Source organism: Bos taurus, chromosome 11 (genome assembly GCF_002263795.3).
Source record: "Bos taurus isolate L1 Dominette 01449 registration number 42190680 breed Hereford chromosome 11, ARS-UCD2.0, whole genome shotgun sequence".
NCBI lineage: Eukaryota > Metazoa > Chordata > Mammalia > Artiodactyla > Bovidae > Bos > Bos taurus.
The window spans coordinates 8969132-8991178 of record NC_037338.1 but is presented as its reverse complement, the minus strand read 5'-3'; the positions used below and the strand labels follow the sequence as shown (position 1 = coordinate 8991178).

The 22047-nt window shown below is 45.6% G+C and overlaps 1 long non-coding RNA gene across 2 annotated transcripts; it reads right to left on the bottom strand.

Moving 5' to 3' along the window:
* Positions 1–8818: 8818 nt before the first annotated feature.
* LOC132346544 (uncharacterized) lies at positions 8819–11377 on the bottom strand. 2 transcript variants are annotated; one of them, XR_009496372.1, is made up of 4 exons: positions 11025–11377; positions 10653–10897; positions 9722–9866; positions 8819–9279 (listed from the first exon to the last, which is right to left on the bottom strand). It is a non-coding gene; the product is annotated as an uncharacterized lncRNA (long non-coding RNA). The 2 variants fall into 2 exon arrangements; XR_009496373.1 differs by having other exon boundaries at positions 10718–10897.
* Between the last annotated feature and the right edge of the window lie 10670 nt (positions 11378–22047).

Genomic DNA, 22047 nt, shown 5'->3' with positions numbered 1-22047 from the left:
TTGAGGACACCCTTGGCCCAGAAACCCCCAAATTCCCTATACAACTTCTTCTGAGTTGGAACTAGGTAGTCCGCTGATGGATGAGTCTTTGTGGCACACTAGGAAACAATTCTTGCACTTGGGTGCCTCTGGGTGGTTTTTTTTTTTAATTCGATTTTTTTTGACACTTGAACTTAGCTATTGTCTGAGGAGCTGGGTGCAGATCACAGCTCATCAGGCTGGAGGCTGCTCTTTTGGGCATTTTCCCCAAATGCTGCTTCTGTAGCACGTTCTCTCCTGTGAATATGAAAACTCCCGCTTCACTGCCCTGTTCTCTCCCTACCCTGGACCACCAGCCTTACGGGGTCTTCAAGAAAGGTCGGCTGTTTTGTTCACTTTTAGAATATAGTCCCAGTCGTCATAGTATCTGTTACTTCAGATACTCCTTGGTTTGCAGCAATATCATTTCAGCACTGAAATATCTGGCAAAGAGTCTTTGGCTGTAGAACTTGCTCACCGCAGCTTCATGCAAACTGGGGCTGGTTAGTCCCCAGTTAAAAGTTTTGTGTTTGCTTACAGTTTTGAAGGCCCACCTCCTCCCCCCAGATTTCGAGGTAGGGAGCTTGGTTGCCCAGTAGAGCCTAAGGAGAGGATCCCAAGCTCACAGTGCTGCTGGACAGACGTCAGATTTTAATTTAATATTATATCAGAATGCAGAAAACCTCCGGAAGTCAAGATATGTATTGTCCAAATGGCTTAGACTGTGTTCCCTTTATTTGAAATTCACATCGCAGAAATGAAACAAAAATTCACTTGGAAAAACAGTGACAATTAAAGTCTCCTAAACCTGAAAAACTCTAGGATGTCAGCGCTGGGATCTGGCAAGCGACTCCTTTGCAGGGTTAGGAAGCCAGACTGGGGCGTTCCCTCGGAAGGTTCGCCTTGGGGACCTCTCTTCCCGGCGGCAGGGTATGCCTGCCCGCCCCCTGCTGTGATGTGCGACCCTGCGAAGCTGCTTCTCTGGCAAAGGCAGCGGCTGGTGGGGGTCCCAAGGCCGAGCTCCGCTTCCTTAGACTGAATGTTATTTTATTGAGAGCACCGTTTGCATAATAAAATGAAGGGGACCCACTACTCCCCTTGTCTCCATAAACACTGTCCTCAAGGACTTTGAGACTGTTATCTGAACACCCAGAGCGGCCTTCAGAAGTCGAATTAGCCTTGCTTTTCTAGGGAAAAAGAAAAATGGAAAGCGATTAAAAGCAAAAGGACCGGGGAGAAAGAGTAGGGTAGAACAAGTGGGGTTGGGGAGCAAGCGGGAGGGACGGAGAAGAGCCGGTCCAGCCGCACCCGGGGCGGGGGGTTGGGGTGGGAAGGGAGACCAGAACGGGTGCGGGATGGAGCGCAGGGAAACGCTGAGTCACCCTAACCGGTCACCGGGGACACCGCGGCGACCTGCCGCAGCCCGGGGAGGGCTGGGCATCTCCTTAGAGGCCTCCTTCCCGCCGCCGCCGCCGCCGGAGCCTGGCCGTGGAGCTCGGCGCCGTCCGCCCGCCTTTGTCACCGGCTCGGTGCACGGCCGCGAGCTCCCGCGGTGGGCTTTGTTCTGGCGGAGCAGGGTAGGACCCCTCGCCCCGCCGCGCCCCCGCCCTCCGCGAGCTGGGGACGGTGGGGGTGGGGACCGGGCGCCGGGGACGGGGACCCGAGGAGCGTCGGCAGACGCCTCGGAGCCCGTGATTTCTTCCTGCGCTCCTTTCGTAATTGAGCTGTTCTCCTTCGGGGCGGGGGCCGGGCGGCGCCGGAGGAAGGGGAGCGGGAAGGGGGCGCCCGCTCTCGGCCAGCCGCAGCGGCGAGCGCAGGTCCCCGCGCATTCGCATTGTGTGCGTGTGGGCACGGCAGGAGGGATGCGGGTGTCTAGGAAGGAGGGGAGCCGCAGAGGCTCGGCCCCGGGTTCCAGCTTTCTGGCAGCGGCGGGGCGCCTCGGGTCGGCGCCTGGTTCTCCCCTAAGATCTGCTCTCGAAGTGCTTGGGGGCCGCGCGTGGGCGCTGTGGACGCACCCTGGGTCCGGGGGCTGCCCACGCGGAGCGCGCAGACTCCCCGGTCGCCGAGGCCTGTGGCTGGGGACAAAGAGGCAGACTGCCGGAGCGAGCGGAGGGCGGGCGCTCACAGGATCCAGGCGCGCACCCATCGAGGGTACCTCTCCAGGAGCCCCCGCGCTTCGGAGCCCCGGGGCTTTGCGTCTGGAAACTTCGCAGAGGCCCGCTCCCTCCTCTCAGCCTTGCATTTAGCAAACGGCGTGGGATCGCGTGTTACCTTCTTCCTAGCCGCCCCCAAAGGTGTGGGCCAGATTGCAAGAGTCGCTGCTCTGTTATTGTTTGTCAAACAGGCCCTTTCTCCTGGGAGAGGGGCGAGGGGCATGTGGCGGATCCTGGGCCAGGATTACATTAATCAAAGCATTATTTCCCCAGAGAAGCCCAGCACAAATGAGAGTAAATCCTAATAAAATTGGATCGCGGAGAAATGGTACGCTTTAAGTAATCTGGGCTGCCTGATAACAATCTCACATTTATAAGATGTGGGTGGGTCTTAAAAAAAATCTGCACACCTCTGGCCTTGGCTGCTGGGTCCAGATCGGGACGGGGGACAGTCCTCACCCCGAGCTCAGCTGAACATCTGGAGTGAGAAAGGGACGTGGGCACCCCTGGAGTTCGAGGTTCCGCTCCGAAGGCACTCTCGGCCCGGGCGCCCCCCTGGAACATCTGCAGGGGCCCTGGACCTCCCCCCCTGCCCGTGCCCTGCGAGGACGCGGCTCCGTTCCTCTGGGATTGTGACCCAGCCGTCCGTCTCCAGCGACGCCGCAAGGCGCGCGTTTCCCGCGGGTAGCGGCGCGGAGCCCACCAGGCGGTCGTTGGGACTGCCAGGTTTCTCCGGCTCCGGGTCCAGGGCCCGCCGGGCCAGGGAAGGGGCTGACTGCCGGGGACGTCGGGGGTGCTGCTGGCTGGCGACGCTTCTGGTGCTTTCGGGTTGTCCCAGCCTGGCAGCAGGCTCGCGCTTCTTCAGCCTCCGTCCCAGGTGTGGTAGAAAACTTTCCGAAGTCCCCGCGCGGCCAAGCTGGAGAGACGAGCTCCCTTTCCTACCCCGAGCTCCGAGCAGGCAGGTGGAGCCCACCGTCCAGGAGGCGGGCTCTCGGGCAGCGCCCATGCCCTCTCCTGCCGCGGGACCCGAGAGCGGGCTAGGCGGTGACAAGTGTGAGAGCGCCGTCACCAGCCCGTAGGCGAGCATCAGCCTCCCAGCTCCGCGCGCCTTCCGGGGACGCGGGCCGAGCCTGCTTCGGCGCCTGCCACCCGGCCCCTCCTCCGCGCCCGAGGCCAAGGCCCCGCGAGCGGCGCCCCCTGCAGGCCGGCGCCGGACGAGCCCGGGAGGCCCCGCGGCGTGGGGTTCACGCGCTGCCCACTGCCGCGCCCGGCCCGGCGGCGGCGGAGCCGGAGACTGCAGGAGGACGGCGGGGGGCGCGCCCGGCCACACTTCCCTGGCCCTTCCGCCCGGCTCCCGGCCCCTCTACTGTCGGCGCCTGGCAACCCCCACTGGAACCCGCGGCCCACAGCCTTGTTCCTGGCCCGCTGGCTCCGGAGGCCGGAGAGCATCGCTGTCCCCTCACGCGGCAGTGCCCCGAACCAGGGGCCCTCCCTGCGGAGGAGAGCGGCTCCGAGCGGCGTGCGTGCGTGTGAGGGATCAGTATGTGTGTCTGGGTGTGTGTGTGTGTGTGAGTGCGGTATGCGTGATCGGTATGTGTATGCGCCCGTGTGTGCGCGTGCGGGGTGTGTGTCCGGGTATGTGTGTCAGGGTCTGTATGTGTGGGTGCGGCGTGCGTGATCGGTGTGTTTGTCGGGGTGTGTGTGCAGTGTGTGTGTGTGTGTGTGCGCGCGCGTTGGGGGTGTGTGCGCTCGTGCGGAGTGTGTGTCCGGGTCAGTAGGTGTGCGTGCCGCATGCGTGATCGGTGTGTGAGCGCGATGTGTCCGTTGGGGGTGTGTACGCGCGTGTGCGCGCTTGCGGGGTGTGCGTGTGCGCGGGAGGCTTGCGTGGGCGTGCGGTGCGCGCGCAGGGCAGGGCAGGGCAGGAGGTGGTGAGGAATGCGCCGGTGCAGCCTGGAGATGTAAATCTGCCACCTAGAGCTCCCCCGCCCCCATACAGGTGTCTTAATCCTCGCTTCATCCTTTCTGAGACCCGAGAGATCCCTCTTGGGGTCCTGGGATGTTCACGGATCCCCGGACTCACGTGAGCCGGGGGAGCCCAAAAGGGACAGTGTTCGCTGAGAAATGTGGCCGAGATCCTTCCCAGGCTCCCGCTTGCCCTTGAGACTGGATTTCAGGGACTCGGGTATCTGCTTCCTCTCGGGTCTTGGCCTTGAAGAGGGCTTGCGTGGAGGTTGTTTTTATGTTTGGAAGCATAGAGTAGAAGTAGGAACCAGTTGAAAAATCACTTTTTTTTTTTTTTTTTTTCCGAAAAATCACTTTTTAAGCCGGCCAGTTTGCTGGCTCCTTTCTAGAGATGAGAATTAAGCCGGCCAGTTTGCTGGCTCCTTTCTAGAGATGGGAATTTTTTTTGGGGGGGGGGGTGAGGAGTGAAGACACGCACACCTTTTCAGTTCTGAAATAGTGATTCCCCCTTCCTCCAGTCTCTGATTTCCATAATTTCATACAAAACAGGGCTGTCCGTTATCTCCTATTAGAAAAGAGAAAAGCAGACTAATAGAAGAAAACTTGGGCCAAATGAAATTCCTCCTGCTTAGGACGTTAACCAGCCCCATCCAGATTGTTCAACTCTCAAGGGAGAACACAAGGCAGGAAGAATTCAGAAAAAGGCTAAATATTTCTCTCCATCATTGAGAATATGAACCCAATTGCCCGACTGTATTTTTGATAACATGACTTTCAGAGGATCCTAAAAATAAACTTTATAAATACTTTTAGTGTCTTCTTTTTGTCCTAACGTTTGCATCTAAGGATTTTCAATAATTTGGAAATACTGGTGGTATATATTTCTTGTTTCTTGGATTTACGTGGACGTTAGGTGGTTTAATGCTCAGTGGCAATTCTTTTAAGACCTCCTGTTCTGGAGAAAGTCCCTAAGTAAAATTTGCACACACTTACCTCCAAAGACCCTAACCTACCAGTATCCTCATACTATTTGTCACTCCTTTTTATAAGATATTGTATAGACAGCTAAATTTTAGTAAAGAATGTTAATAGTAAAATGTCAGTGTTTAACTAGATGAACTTTGTTTTTTGGAATCAAAGTTTAGCTTTTCTTTGAATTATTTATCAAGATGTTTGCCCATAGGCCTTCCTAAGAGAAGGACAAGGTAGGGGGTGGGCAACCACTAATTTATTTAAAGCATATGTAGACGTAAGATTAAAAAACTAGCCTTTTGGAAAACAGTAATAACTAAACCGTGTCTATAAACACCCACCTTGGGGGCTGTGAAAAAAGGAAACCTAATTACTCTCATAGAAAACAGCCTCAGTGAACAGTCAACTAAAATATTGTATGGCAGTCCCCCGAAAGCTCCTCCTCCCCTTCAGTATAAGACCCTTTGGTAATATACACATATTTATACATGATGTAAATATACATATGCACGAGGGTAGATGTTTATGTACATAACATAACAAAATATATACATACCCCAACTGAATACATTTGCATATAACATGCCCATGTGGAATATACCAAACTTCTATGATTAACAATACATTCTATCACAGATAGTCCTAAAATAAAAGAGTAAATCTTATCCCTATTGAAAACAAGTTTAAAATTGCTTTTGAAATATGAATTGTGCCAGCCCTAGATGACACCATAAGAGTCAGTAGGAAAAAATCCATACACTATATTAATATTTTCAGCATGCTCCCTTTTAAAATACTACAAACAACTCATTTTACATAAATAAAAAAGACATCATACTTAAGAATTTAAATATAAACATTCTATCTAAATTCAGGTACTTTTCGTCTTTTTTTCCCCTGCAAATGAAATGCTATTGTCTTATGACAAAAATTAAATTCGGCACACAGTGAAAAAGAACATTAGTTTTATTTTTCATTCTGCTGTAAAGAAAACATTTTTAAAGTAGTTTAATTTTGTAGACCTTTCTATCATTAAAAGACACTCACTAGTCTAGTGATAATTCGAAATGAGAAAGCAAGTTGGAGGCACATATTTATCCTTGAGATGATTTGTGTAATATGGGATGGCATGTTACTTATTTGCTTCTTTTTAGATATTGTTTTGAATTTTTGTATTTTCAAAGACTTTTTTTAATTAAAATGAATACATTGGCAAGACTCCAAGCACTCCTTCACACTGAGCAAATGTAAAGAAACATTATACATTAATGTTATGGTTGAAGAGTTATTTGTTCTCATTGATAAAAAGAATCAGAATGATAAAGTTTTGAAATTTTCTTGAAGACCATGATAGAAGGAGCTCTCTCGTGTGAGTTATTTTTACTGATATTACAAATTATTTTATCAGCTTTTCTATGTTTATGTAAATGTGTATTTCTTTACTGAAAATATATATATGGTGTTTATGATGGCATTTATTCCCACATGTAATTTATTGCTTGTTTATTTCAGAGTATTTCAAAGATTGATGCCTCATCCATGGTATCTAAATATTAGTGATGAGCTTGTGAAAATAAAAATTAGTTTAGCCCAAGTGCTATTTTGAGGTTTGTTTTTTAATTTGTTAAAAATTTGAAGTTAAAATGATGGAAATGCCATAAATGAAAAAAAAAATTAAAAAGAATATTCTTGAAAAAAGTAAAAGAATTTTACTGTAGATGGGGTTTTAAATCAACTGTAAGCATAAGTTAGGCTTTTATTTTAGAAAGATTTCTACATGACAGTGTGGTTTGGTAGGAAAAGACACATGCTATATAATGATCTAAAATTGAACAATGTGTATTCAAAAATTTGGATAAAGAGTCATTCACTCCAAAAGTGTAAAAGCATCTTTTCTGTCGATTTAATTAATGAAGTGAGTAAAGGACTGTTTTAGTAAGCTCAAGTTACACACGTAGAAAGATTTGTAAGAATAAATACTTTGGTGTTCTGTGGCCGGAAAGCAGAAAGAACTATAACATAGCAAATACAACTCCCCAGAAGGTAGGCATCTAAGATGCAATTTTTAAAAATTTGTCAGTTACAGCAAAGAAGGAAAATAGCTTATTAACTCAGGGCAACTATAAAATGTTGACAGATATCAAGTTTCATAGCCAACCAGGCTCTTAGAGAACTGCTCGGATATTGGTGGAGACCAACTTATTCTGTGAAAGCAGTTTTCAAAGTGAATTATTTTCGTAATAGTCTCACATTTAAACTCCAGCTTCATGGACTAGCCATCTTCTTCCTCCCTCCTCTCCTTCCTCCCTCCCTCTCTGCCTTTCCTTTCCCTCTCTCCCACTTTGCTTTTTTTAAAGTCTGTGAGCAGTTGGGTGAGTCTGCTTTTGAGGTCCTCAGGGACCTCTGGGGGTGGGGTTCAGGTACTCAACCTCACTATTTAGGCTCCATCAGGGACACGCATTGAGGTGAGGTGCCTCTATGCTTTCTCAAAACCTTATTCTCTTTCCTCATCCAACTGCTCTCATCTTTTAAAGAGAGAACTAGGCAATGTCTACCAAAGGCAAAATAAGGGAGGGAATTTAATTATTTGGAGAATTCAGGCATTGCGGCACACCCTTCTGCCTAGCTATTAAAAAAAAAAAAAGAAAGAAGAGGGAGTGAAATTTGAACAGTCTAGACTGGCTATCTATAGTGATTAAATTTGTAAGGTAGCAACAGATTCTAGAAGGTCTTGCCTGATTCTTCATTGTACTGATTAGGAGTGATAGAACACACACCTGAATGGACCTCAAGGTGAGATAGTTACTAGATAAATAAATAAAAAGAGAGGAGGGGCCTGACTTACCAGGTTTGGTGGAGTACACTGATGGAAGTTATTAGATAATTGTTCACCTTTCTACTTAGCCCCATGAGAGGAGACACACACACGTATTATAAAATACATTAAATAAATGTTAAATAGCCCAGCTGGGATTGCTGAAGTTATTTACATTTAGCAGTGGATTAAAATGTTAGCATTATACATTTAATGAATTAGAATCCTGTATGCTTGGACTTGGAAACATGTGCTGAACACATTTTCAAGGATCTTGTAGGGAGGACAATTTTCTCAGTGTAATTTTAATTCAAAGGTACCGTTTCTTTACCCTTATGTGAGGGATGAAAATATGGCAGGACAATATTATACATTGTCGGTGGTAATTAGGCCCACAGACTATTTTAAAGTAGTCTTTGGTAAAGTAGGATAAGGTTGAGCATGATTTGGGTTCAGCTTAAAGAACATTAGTAAATCTTAATGATAGGCAATGTTTAAAAAGATTTCTAGTGGCAAGTATTATTTTAAAAATAGCACCTAGAATTTATATTCATAAACCTTGCTTTCTTTCTCAAAAGTTTCTGGAAAATTATGGAACTACTTTTTTTTTTTTGCATTCATCTAATTAAACTACTGAAGTATTATTATTCTAACACATAAAGGTACTCCAAGAACAAATAATGTGTGCTAGGTGGAAAAAAAATATTGCTGATTTCGTATTTGCTATAATATCAGGATGAAGTGGCTAGGTGAAAACTATGGGCAAGTAATACTTCATATTTATTTATAAAGTTGTTTTACTACACAAACTGAAATTGTTTATTAATGTTAATCCTGGAAAAAGTGTGATGGTCTTTTGAAATTTTTCATGGTTCCTATTTCTAGATGCACATAAAAATAAGGAAATAGAGTGTTAGTGTTTGCTTGCACAAAAATCAAGCATCTAGAAAAATTTAATGAATAAGTGAAGGATATGTAGCAACTGGACAGTTAAACCCAAGGCATACTTGTGCTATTTCCAGTTACCAGTCATCCTACCCTTTTTCTCCCTTGAGCCTCCCAAAACTTATACAACGTGGGTTTGTTGCAGAATCGCTAATTAGTCTTTACCCCAGACCCCTTTCAATAAAATGATGCCATCCACCAAAGATTTATGGCAAAACAAGATGATAGACTTATTATTAGGAAGTTCTCCTGTTATAAGAATTTACAAGATTTTGGGGGGAAATAATACCTCTAGGGATGGCTATTTTGCTTCTTTCTTTTCTCGTTTTAGAGCCAGGGCCTACTTCTCCACATTGGCCATTGATCACGGTGCAGGCTGCTGAGAGGTAGCCATGTAATTTCTTTATCTTTCACCTGCAAATTACACACATTATTTTGCAGCTCAAAATAAGCATTCCCAATGAGTTGCATTCAGTAAATGTCTTTCACAGCATTAGTACAGAACTGAGGTACAAAAGAATATTAATCTAATACATTCCAAAATTCAAATACTTGTGATTAATAAGCATTATTATCTATAAATAAGGCCCTAATGATACTTTGGCAGTGTTGTAAACACAAGAATCAGAGGCAATTATTGTCATTATTGTTCGGCAAGTACTTCCCATGAATACCAAGCGAGTATCGCTGTCCAGCTACTTGGCAAGTAAGGTTCCCATAAAGAAACAGCTGTTGGCCAATCAGGACTGGCTACTATTTACTGCCCTTAACCCAAAATGCAGGGTCCTTAAAGAAAGGAAAAGAAAAAAAAACCCAAGACGTCCAAAGAGTTTTGACGCGATTAAAAAATAAATACCTTTTCTAATAAATATAAAAGCATCTTGAAAATAGTGCTATTGTGAAACTCTGACTTTGGTGAGTTGGATACATTAGCCACCATTGTGTTCGCCGGAAGGAAAGGTCTCATTTGTGAGGTACTAGGCCCGGGGTGGTGGACGGCCCTGGAAGCAAAATCAGTGGACAACAAAACATCAATGCAGCAACACGAATTCTCCTTTTTTTTTTTTTTTAACCTTCCTCAGGCTGCACAGAGCTTACCCCGTCTATTAAACAGAATCAACCCACCAGACCTAGCTCTCATGTGTGTGTGTGTGTGTATGTGTGGTGAGAGTGGGGGACCCCTTGTAGTATGAGTAAAGCAAGTTCCTCATGTGCATAGGAAACTGGGCACAGTTTCCCGCATGCTCTCTGCCCTCTGGGTCTTAGCAGGAAATGCTGGACCAGCTTGGGCTGTGTGCATCAACTACTTCTAGCTTGCAGTCTCAGTAAATTCAGTAGCATTGGTTAGCAGCTAAACTGGTTTTTCTGAGAGGGGCGAAAAGTTTCATATAGATTTTCTAAGGGATATACGCATTAAGCATCAAATATAGAGTTGTTTATTTTTAAATTTTCTTTTGCCAAGCCTTATGCTTTAAAGATGTGATAGGTACACAGTAGGGGTTGGGAAAGCATTGAGTTGGCTTCCCAGGGCACTGGAGAAACCTAGGAGTGTTGGGGTGGCAGTGGGCAGGTGATGCTGGGAAGGAGCCCTTGTTGGCTGTCCACTGGTGGGTGGATGTGGTCTTTGTGGAGCCCACTGAAGTGGGGTGAGATTTTAGAGTACAGACTCCCCCACACCCAACCTGACAGACCCCTCGCTGCCATCACTTCAAGGGTGATGGGGTTTTCCCCTCTTGTCCTCAGGGAACTGAGGCAGCAGTAGGAATGCCATTGTTCTCCCCCCTTACTGGGCCATGGAGAGTGACCACCTCTGAGATGTCCCTCTGACTCCCTCTGAAAATATTCTTGCCACCTGTGGCCTGGACTTTGTCATGGAGGCGAGGTGCCCATGCTTGCAGAGCCACTGCTGGTGGGAGATGATGGATTCTAACCCAGGTCTTGGGCACCTTCTTCCCTCTCTTCCATTTTGAACTCCTCTGCATGGCCTGGAGGGTGGATGGTCCACCAGGATTCAGCAGTGTGTGCTCAATCTCTGAGTTAGGGAAGATGAGAGGAAAGTCAAATCTTTTCTCATTTCTAAGCATAAAGACTCAAAAGAGAATTTCCATGACAACAACAGCAGCAGTAATAATAACGGCCACATTTTACTATGGGCTTACCATGTACCAAGGTATTGAAACACGCATCTTGTGTGCATTGTCCTTGTTAAGCCTTTAAACACCCCATGAAGCGCATCGTGTATCCCAGTTTGACAGGTGAGCCAACTGAGGCTTCCAGGGGCTTAGTCACCTGCTGAATGTCCCAAGTGGTGGTACCCAAGTCTGAACTTCAGTCACCTGTCTTGGAGACAGTGTGCTTTTACCAGACAGTAAGCTTTTATTTGCTTTACTGCTTTGCAAATTCTGGGACCCTGCTGCTTTCTCCCTTTTGTGAAGATCCCCAGCTATCCCCCCCTTTTAGGTCCATCTCTGTGCTTGCAAAGCAGCCCTGTGACAATTGTGACTGCAGCACCCCCAAGAGTCTCGCATCACAATCAGGATGCTCACGACTTCTGTGTGCACCAGTACCAGCCAGCCGTCTCCCAGCCCTGCATGATCATGAGAGCAGAATAAGGCTCCACAAGGCTCTGTGGATTAAGCAGAAATGAGTATTAGAATTTAGGCTGGATGCTCCATTTATATTGAAGTATACCAAGTTAAAGGGCCCCAGCAGGTGCATAAGTGTGTGTCTATAAACCTTGCACAGAATAGACAACAGTGGTGTGTCTGTTGCTCTGTATCCGGGCACCCAGGGAGGGCTGACCTGCGGATGAGAAGCACCGTCTCTAGGCGGCTCTGCTTCCAGGCTGATGGAGGAGCCGGTGGGCTGGTTCCGCTCCTCTCTGTGCTCCGCTCTCAAACACCCTCGTAGGGAGCGTGCGGATGCCTCGCAGCCATAGGCAGAGCCACTGTCTTTAACCTTCTCACTGGTCCCAGCATCATTCAGAGACAATGGAGCTTTTCTAGGCAACCCAGGGATCAATCAGCGAGGCTGGACTGTGTGCCCCTCGGGGAGTGCCTTGAATCTGGGCCACGGAGCAGAATGTGCAAGCCTGATTCCCAGCGAGAGGGAAAAGATGGGGTTTCGTTTGGGGCCCGAGAGGAAAGACAGTCGGCTGTGGAGCCCTGAGAAACACCAGTGCTCCACGAGAGACCAAGACACCAACGCTGAAAAAAACCTCCGTGATGATTTCATTCTAAATGAAATCTTCCTTGCTGCCACTGGTCCCCAAAGGGCGAAATGTTATTTGTAAAGGTCAAAGTGAAAAGGTTACTTGGCTTTCGGAAAATGACTTTCACCAAATAATTAATTAGTTATTAGTTAATTAATATGCTGCCTCATTCCAAGGAAGAATTAAAAGCAGTTTATAAAAAATATGTGACAGAGGAAACTAATTTGGGGAAAATGAGCCAGGTGAAGTCAGCATATACTTGTGTGCACCCTCAAATGCTCACTCTGCCTAGAGATGTTAGAAAGTCACATAAATGACAAGAGATAGGGTTTGCTTTCTCCCCAGCAAAGAGAGAGAAAAATAATAAAAAAAGAGTTTTACAATAAAGATCTGTGTTAACTTTTATTTTTTTATTTATTTAAAAAAGCACTCTTTTCGAGATGGGCAGTCAATTACATATGCCTTGAATGTATTTCTTTAACATCTTTGATGTACTATTTAACCTCCAATAAAATGTTCTGAAAAGAATTCACTATGGTATCTTTTGTTTTAAAAGTAAAAAAAGCTAATCTTGAGTCCATTAGAATTTTATATTGGAGGAATAGTGTTATGATATTCTTTGACAATTTTTAATCCTAGCACTTGGCACTCAAGTCCTATATTTACTTCCCATAAGATAATTTGACAGTTTGCGGCATATAGATCACGTCTGCTTCTTCCCAGTAAGTCACAGGAAATCAATAAGTGATATATGTTTTACTGTTCCTTCTATTTTTTGTTTAGGTAGTCGAGAGGCAGATTGTATAAAGAGTTCAGTAAGGTTCCATATATTTAAGAGTATAGAAATTCATGCACGAAGCCGCAAGTAGGTTAGTGATGTGGTTGCCGCATGTCACCCTTCTGGTCTCAGCTTCTCATCTATTAAATCAGGGGATGGGATTTAGTTGATCTCTGAGCTGCCTTCTAGTCATACATAAAATTCTGTGTTTTGAATTTTCTGTCATCTACAGAATCCATTAATGTACGCATGATTTTTAAATATCTAGTTATATTTCAATTGGTGAAGAACTTGCATGGAAAGGAGATTACAGGGCATGCTATTATGCAGTGTAAATCAATAAAATGAGAATGTATCCATTGACAACATTTGTATTTTCACCTATTATAGAGCTGTGCCATCTCTTTGAATACAATACACTTTTATGCCCCATTAAAGCATGCCTGACATAGCTTTCAACTACTTGCAAATGCTGAGAAGTTGAAAAACATAACATTTACAAAAGATACATCTGGTGCATATTTATATAACTTGGAATAAGGAATCATTTAAATACTGCTGAGCCATCTCCATATTAGGAGAAACGATATTCCAGGTCCATATGTGAGATAGCTAGTAAAATACATGTAGGTTTAAATTTCTCTTAGGCATTTTTTTTTTATTTATTTAACACACGCTAGACGTATGGAAATATTGATTAGGGCTTAATTCAATTGGAATTTCTTTCCCCCTGAATTTTATAGATTGTATCATTAACTCTAGTTTCTGTTCTAGAAGAGATAAGTTTTGAAAGTAGTGTTTTCTACTTACGAAACTTGCTTCCTTGGGTGTGTTAGTTCTTAACTCAGGAACCAGGGGCCCAGTAACATCCAGAGGTAAACTCCAGGGGCTCTGTGACCCTCCTGAGTTGATATGCAAACATTAGGAAGTGTAGATAAGTAGATGACTTTCCCGCCCCCCCCCCCCCCCCCAGTAAGAGATCTAACTTATGTCTGTATCTCAAAGAGGCTAATGGTCCTGGTGAGGTGGAAAGACTTGAAATCATCAGAAATACTTGGGGTTACCCCTTACTAGTCATCGAACCCACCTTCTGCAGGACTTATCTGTGAAGCAAAAGGATTGTAGTAGGTAACCTCAGATGCCCCGCCCAGCACCTGCATTCTCCAGCCAGAAACTTACCTCCATCTATCCATGCTTAAGCCACCAATGCCTCAGCATCTGTTCTACCCACTGCATCTATCTGTAGGTTGCTCTTGTGGAGTTTCTGTATGAGGCTAGGCTGAAGAGCAAGCGGGGCTGCATACATAGCAAGTTGAGGGGGGGGGGAAAAAAGCACACCTAAAAATTGTACAGTTCTAGAATACCATGTGGCACAGCATATGAAATATAACTTTTACCCTCCAGCTCACACACACACACTTTAATTAATGTTATGGGCTGTGCTTTAAACTGAGAGAAGTGAGAAAACCAAGGTTAAGGATGCTCTGTTCTTCACTGTGTAGAAGGAAGAGACAGCTATGTAAATGAAGGCTTTCGCATCTCCTTGTCAATTTCTTATCTGTTGTCAGTTTGAATGATTTTTATATCAGAAGAATGCTGAAGATCTGTTTTCCCATCAGTTTTTGAGCCCAAGGAATTTGGAACTGAAGTTCTGAGCCAGGAAACAGTCCTGTTTTGAATTCAGAGGCTCTATTGCTAAGCGCAGATGCCAGGCTAATGATAAATTCCAAGAGGTTCGGCTTGATATTTCAACCCCAAGGTCAGAGAGAATTCCTTCCTTGGAGTTGGGCAAATGAAGAAAGCCAAGGTGGCTAGGGCCTGTCCAGCGGTTACCCTGGGAGAGGAGCACCCCGCCAGGCTGCAGTGACGTGGTCAGCCAGGCGAGACGGACCTTTTCTAAGTAGAATATTGTGGTAATGGGCACTACTGGCCTCAGGAAATACAGTAACTCTCGATTTCTATATATTTCACATGATGTAGCTTTGACATCCGCAAGGCTTTCTAAAATTTTCACTTTATAGTTAGTTATGGTGGTGTCATAGAGACCCAACCTCTGAAGCTGACATGATCTATTGTGCAAAAATTCTTAATTTGAGAGGTGTTTACTGGGCAGATTCTCTCAGATCTATTTATTAATGAACCCTTGAGATGGACCATGCCAGGGTGCACTAACTCTATGCACATGTCACAAGCCAGATTCCAATCTCAGAGGCTGGCACCCACTCTCCCTTTCTTTCATTCCCCACATACTTTGCTATATTGCAGGTTTATTAGAAACTCATTCAGTACAACAGAGGTGATAACTTTTTCTGAGTTCAAGCCCCCACGGAGACAATTTTTCTGGGGGAGGGTCCTCTATGGAGATGTCTGTGGTCACAAACTTCATACCAATTCTGACAAATCATATACATCATGACGTGTCCTGATGACACTAGGAAATCTGAGAACATAGGGATTTATTTATTATTAATTCATCTTTCTAACAGCTGACAGAACTTTTCATGACCAACTGAAATGATAAAAAAAAAGAGACATGATTAAGTATTGAAATATCACAGACCAAATTTCGATGAGGAAAGAAACAAAAATGTATTTTTTTTTTCTAAAAGACCATAACTATAATGTTCCAAAGCCTTGTCCAAGGATAAACTACGTCCTGCACTGAATGTTTCCTGAAGCTATTGAGTTATGAACCTGCCTCTCCCATTGTTCACCTTGATGGAAAGAAACTCTGGTTCAGTCTGTGTTTCAGGCAACCCCAGGGAAGGGAAGGTCTGAGCCAATTTGGGTAATGATGCCATGCTCTCATCTTTGGAAGAAAGTGGAGTAAAAGACGGCCAGCACTCAGTGGCATTCGTCTACATTAGAGGCAATCTGAGTGACCCAGTTTTGCACCCTGAAGCTCCCTGTCTGGTTGCCTCTGATTCTCCTTCCCCACCCTGCTACTCATCCCCTGGCAAGAACAGCCACTCTGGGCTTTAAATGACATTTGAGCTTTCTACCTCGGAATGTTTTCAGGGGAAACTCTCTGTGTATATGGATAAAGCAACCAAAATAAAATTGAAGGTCATGCCGTGGGTGGTTTAGGCGTAAACTATCACCCCTTCCATCAACAATGTATCTGTTTATTCATAGGCCTTAATGCTATTTGACTTCCAAGAAGAACTGAAATAAATTATGTTCAGAGCTCCTTAGAAGAAATACCCTTACAGGTTGAAAGTGTCGTTACCTCCACAGGGACTTCCTAGTTGCCCTCTGCAGGAGATCATAAGACATCCCAGGAAATGGAAGGTAATGGAGAATAAACAAATGAAAAAAGATCTCTGCCATTCCTGCCAGTCACCTTATCCAGACTTTCCTAAGTCCTTTCCCTAAGGCTTGGGTGGTTCCTCCATACTTATGTACATACCTTATTCTGATTTGGAAACCTCATTTGTCCATCATGGTAATTTGGGGGCTCGATAGCACGATTCAGAACCGGGGATAGAATTCCACCTAGGAGAAGTTATGCGTTTGCACAGGTGAGAATTGAGACTCCCTGCTTGATCTCTAGTCTGGGGTCTGTGCCTGGTGAATGTTTTCTTCTGTCTCTTGAACTTCTGTATTTATTTATTTATTTATGTGAATTCCAGAGCAGTTTTGCTGAGTAAATGTGAAACAGGCTTCGGGATGGAGAGAAAAATCAGCTGTTCAGCTCCCTCTCTGCTCTCCAGTGAAAGCCCTGAGACTGGAAATCTCTACGATTCTTCTCCAGGTGTGATTTAGAAATCAGGACCATGACTTTACAAAAATGGATGGGACAGTTTCCTAAACTATATATTTACCTTCTGAGATGGAAAGCATTATCATTTTAAATATAGAAACATTTCCTTTATTGGCTAGTCATTTTAAGAATACTCTACAAGGTCTCAAATTTCCATTTTTCCTCATATTATCAACTAGAAGGTTTTTTATTTTCTGATGAGAAAAATGATTAAAAAAGATAAGGAAATGTGCTTTTTAAAAGTATGAGTCTCCATAGGAAAAGACATGGGCTACTAAATTATGTCAGTCAAGTGGCCTGCCTTATAAAATTACTCCTTCAACTTTGGGATTTTATGGGTATTTGCTGTGCCATACTGACGGTTCCTCTTGTAGATCCAGAATTTAAGAAAAACCATTTTGCCAATGATCTGCTGTGAGGGAGCAATGCAAATTAATTACTATTGAGAAAAGTACATTATGTGTCTATATTCTTAAACAGCTGGCCTGTTTAGACAAAAATGAGTGATAATTCATCTATAAATTCCAGTTAAGTTGGTGAACCAGTTAACTCAGTAAACAAATTAAGTAGAGTTAAATTAAAAAAATAAATTGGATGGTTCAAGGAGATCAAAATCAAAGAATGCTCTAAAGGAGTCTGGACGTGTTTTTCCAAGTGAGGAATTTCTTGTGATGCCATTTGCAAAGAAGTGAAGATAGAGCTTGCAAACATTTTGTGTTTTTTTTGGTCAATTATTTGAGATGAATGTGTACATCTTGGGGTACATAAAGTAGGAAAGTAACTTGAGAAAAAGGCTTAGCTAGAAACCTGGAAGTTTGCAACCAAGATATTGTTTAGAAAGCTGCATATGTTTTGAATATTAGAAGGCTTCCCTCTCTCTTCTTTCAGTTATGCTGTTTAAGGTAGCTCATGGTTTTTATCAGTTTTCTTAACCTGAGTCAGATGAATTGGCCTCTGCTGGTGTTTCTGGTGCCTTGGCTGCCTTTCCAACTCGTTTTCTAAGGAGACAGTGTGTATATACTTTTTTTGCAGAAATAATTTTGGCCATTTCAACCTCTCGGTTTTACTTTTCTTTTCCCCCTTCCCTTTTGCTGTGGATTTTCTTCCCTTTGGTCCTTACCCCTTTTTAATATTTCCTGGGCTTCCCTGATGGCTCAAATGGTAAAGAATCCCCCTGCCAATGCAAGAGACCTGGGTTTGATCCCTGGGTTGCGAAGATCCCCTGGAGAAGGGAACGACTGTACACTCCAGTACTCTTGCCTGGAAAATCCCATGGATAGAGGAGCCTGGTGGGTTACAGTCCATAGCGTGATAAAGAGCTGGACACGACTGAGCGACTAACACTTTCATTTTGCTTTCACTTTCCTTTAATACTTAAAATCAAACCTCTCATGCCCACAGTTGCTATTCTTTGCTTTGCTCCAAGGTTCCTTTCTTTCCCAGTGATATTGCTGTATTTCTTTCCTGCCCCACCACCAAGGTTCCCTCTCAAAATCCTTGACCACCCTTTATCCCTGCATCCTTATCTCTTCCTGTTCTCTCTGCTTTTATGGACATGGTCTGTTGTCTTCTTCCACTACAGTTCTCCCAAGCTATCGGACATTTCAAACCTGTCTATGTTGACAGGCAACTAATTTCCATATGATTTTCTTTCGGACTTGCCCCCTCATTTTTTCTTTTATGAAGTTGCTCAATCCTGTCCTCTTCTCACAGGCACAGACCCTGTCTATTCTTCCTCACTTGCCTTCTTGGGTTCTTTGTCTGGTGGGCTTTGGGTCCATCCAAGGGACTCTAGGTGGAGAGTTCTGATGAGCCCACTTCACAGGGGCAGTTTAAGACAGTCTCCTGTCAGCTAAATAGATGGCACATCCATACCCATCCTTTTGAAACAGACTTGGCTCGTCCCAGGAGGACCCCCAGGTGGAATGTTGCTCTGTCTAAGCATTGAATCAAGGGAGAGAAAGGCAGGTTCTGATTGGGGTTCTCCCCTTGCCACTGCTGGTTTCACCCTGGGGAAACACTGGATTCTCTGCACCTCTCTGCGTTCTTAGAGATTCTAACACCCAACTCTTAGAGTTTTTGCGTGAGCTGTGCACTGGGATGTTTCCAGTGAATGTGAGTTCCCTCTGCTCTTAGAGACTGCAGAAAACTTAGAGCTTATGTCAGACACAGCAGACCCGGGAGATGAGATGGGAGAAATAATGCCGTAAATGTAGTGCTTCTAGAGTGTTTCAGAGTATTCAGATCGTCCATCTTGCTTCATCTTTACAATGATCCTGGGGGCTGCTGAGGACTCTGGGCCCCTCGACAGTGACCCACTTGGGACCACTGCTGCCATGCAATTCACTTGGGAGGAAAGAAATGCCCACTGAAAAGCCATGTGGATATTATGAAGGCAATGGGGACGAAGAGGTCCTCCCGAGTGTAGAAAATTGGAGCCATTCAGCCCGTTAGAAGAGAGGAGTTTTATGTTTCAATCCCAAGTTCAGAGAAAAGAAAACCTTTCCTTTTCTTTCCTCTTTGCTGTTATTGGCAAGGCTCTGTGAGACGGCGACTCACATAGAAGACACACACTGGGCCAAATTTTCAAAGAGCCTCTATGCTTTGCATGTGTTAGATTTTTCATGCAGAGCTGAAGCTCTGGGTGGTGGGGAAGTCTGAAGGGTGGAGGGGAGGGTGGGCACAGATGGCTTTTCACATTTGCCACCTCACTTTGAATGTGGAAATGTACTAATTTTGTGAGACTTGGTTTTCTTAAAAGTAGAGTTCCTTAAAGGAGGCTTATATCTTGAGCAGTGCCGTCTTTAAATGAACAATTCTGCAGATGAGATGAGAAGGAATCTGTCTGCTGGACAGTGGTGAGAAGGTGCTGTATTGTTGGAAATAAAACTCAGCCAAAGAGACGCCACATTACCTCGCCATCCGAGTGGGTTATGGTGACTTCCAATTGCTTGCAGGTCATGTCAAACCTTTTTCCTGAGCGCTTTTTGTCTCAAAGAGACCTTCGCTAGGGAACGATTAAATGTCTCAGAGTTAGCAATTCGATCACAGAGTCTTTTTGAGGATTTGGTTCATTCTCAGAAAGATGTAGATTCTTTCTTTCCCATGTGACCACCACTGACTTTCAACTCTCTTGTTTTGGCTCTTTGCCAGTTGTATCTGTTCTGGTAGAGAAGGTTATGCTATGAAAATAGAAAATAACCATCAAAATCTCAGTGACTTACAATAACAATTTTGCTCCTTGATCCCATTTCTTGTCCATCGTCGGTTGCAAGGGTGTCCTTCAATTGTAGACATTTATGGATGCTGGATGGCGGGGTCTTTGCTGTACGTGGTCCCACACTCACCGCAGCAGGAGGTAATGGGACCTGGGGAAGCTTGCCCTGACTTCTATAGCTTCTGTCCTGAAGTGACACCTGTCACCCCTCACATCTCGTTGGTTAAAAAGTCACGTGATCACACCTGACTACACAGTGGTCTGGTCCATTCAATCCTATGCTGAGCCCAGAAGGTGGGGGAAGAGAAATGCAAATAAACTGCCTATGAGGATCTCATCCTCAGTTACACAAAACCATACAGGACAAGGATTTCTCTCTATTTATGGTAATAGGCCCTTACAGGGCACACTTCTCTGTCCTAGACATTTTCAACCCTAAATATTCATTGGAAGGACTGGTGTTGAACTGAAACTACAATATTTTGGTCACCTGATGCAAAGAGCCGACTCATTGGAAAAGATCCTGATGCTCGGAAAGATTGAGGGCAGGAGGAGAAAGGAGTGACAGAGGATGAGATAGTTGGATGGCATCACTGACTCAATGGACGTTGAGTTTGAACAAACTCTGGGAGATAGTGAAGGACAGGGAAGCCTGGCGTGCTGGCAGCCCATGGTTGCCAAGAGTCTGACATGACTAAGTGACTGAAAAACAGCAACAAGACGTTTATGAACCTCACTAAAAAAGTGTCTCATATCTTCACGAGAGGCTCCAGGAACTGGCTGTTTGGCCTCCTTGGATGCCTATAATACTCTGAAATGGTTTCAGTGACCATGATTAGAATGAAAATAATAATGAAGAATAAAAACTCATTGGTGGAGAGAAACACCAATCTTAAACAGTTGCTTCAACTTCACTTCTGTTCTTTCTCTTGAAAGTGCTTTTCAAGTTTTAATCGAAGAACATCTTTGTGATCAGATTAACCAAATATTGACCCCCAAAAGGAAGCTAAGACTCAGAGAAGATCGGTAGAGACCTTTCAAGCCTCTAATATGTGAGTTGAAGTGTTTAATTGACTATTTTGGGAAATGACTATTCACCAACACTGTCTTCACCACCACCATCATCATCACCCTCACCACCACCTCCATCACCACCACCACCACCATCATCGCCCCTCCACCTCCATCACCACCACCATCATCACCCCTCCACCACCTCCATCACCACCACCACCATCATCACCCCTCCACCTCCATCACCACCACCATCATCACCCCTCCACCTCCATCACCACCACCACCACCATCATCACCCCTTCACCTCCATCACCACCACCATCATCGCCCCTCCACCTCCATCACCACCACTATCATCACCCCTCCACCTCCATCACCACCACCACCACCATCATCACCCCTTCACCTCCATCACCACCACCATCATCGCCCCTCCACCTCCATCACCACCACCATCATCGCCCCTCCACCTCCATCACCACCACCATCATCACCCCTCCACCACCTCCATCACCACCACCACCATCATCACCCCTCCACCTCCATCATCACCACCATCATCGCCCCTCCACCTCCATCACCACCACCACCATCATCACCCCTCCACCTCCATCATCACCACCATCATCGCCCCTCCACCTCCATCACCACCACCATCATCGCCCCTCCACCTCCATCACCACCACCATCATCACCCCTCCACCACCTCCATCACCCACCACCACCATCATCCCCCTCCACCTCCATCACCACCCCATCATCCCCCTCCACCTCCATCACCACCACCATCATCGCCCCTCCACCTCCATCACCACCACCATCATCACCCCTCCACCTCCATCACCACCACCATCATCACCCCACTCCATCCACCCCATCACCACCTCATCACCACCATCATCCCCCTCCACCTCCATCACCACCACCATCATCGCCCCTCCACCTCCATCACCACCACCATCATCACCCCTCCACCACCTCCATCACCACCACCACCATCATCACCCCTCACCTCCATCACCACCACCATCATCGCCCCTCCACCTCCATCACCACCACCATCATCGCCCCTCCACCACCTCCATCACTGCCACCACCATCATCGCCCCTCCACCTCCATCACCACCACCATCATCACCCCTCCACCACCTCCATCACCACCACCACCATCATCACCCCTCCACCTCCATCACCAC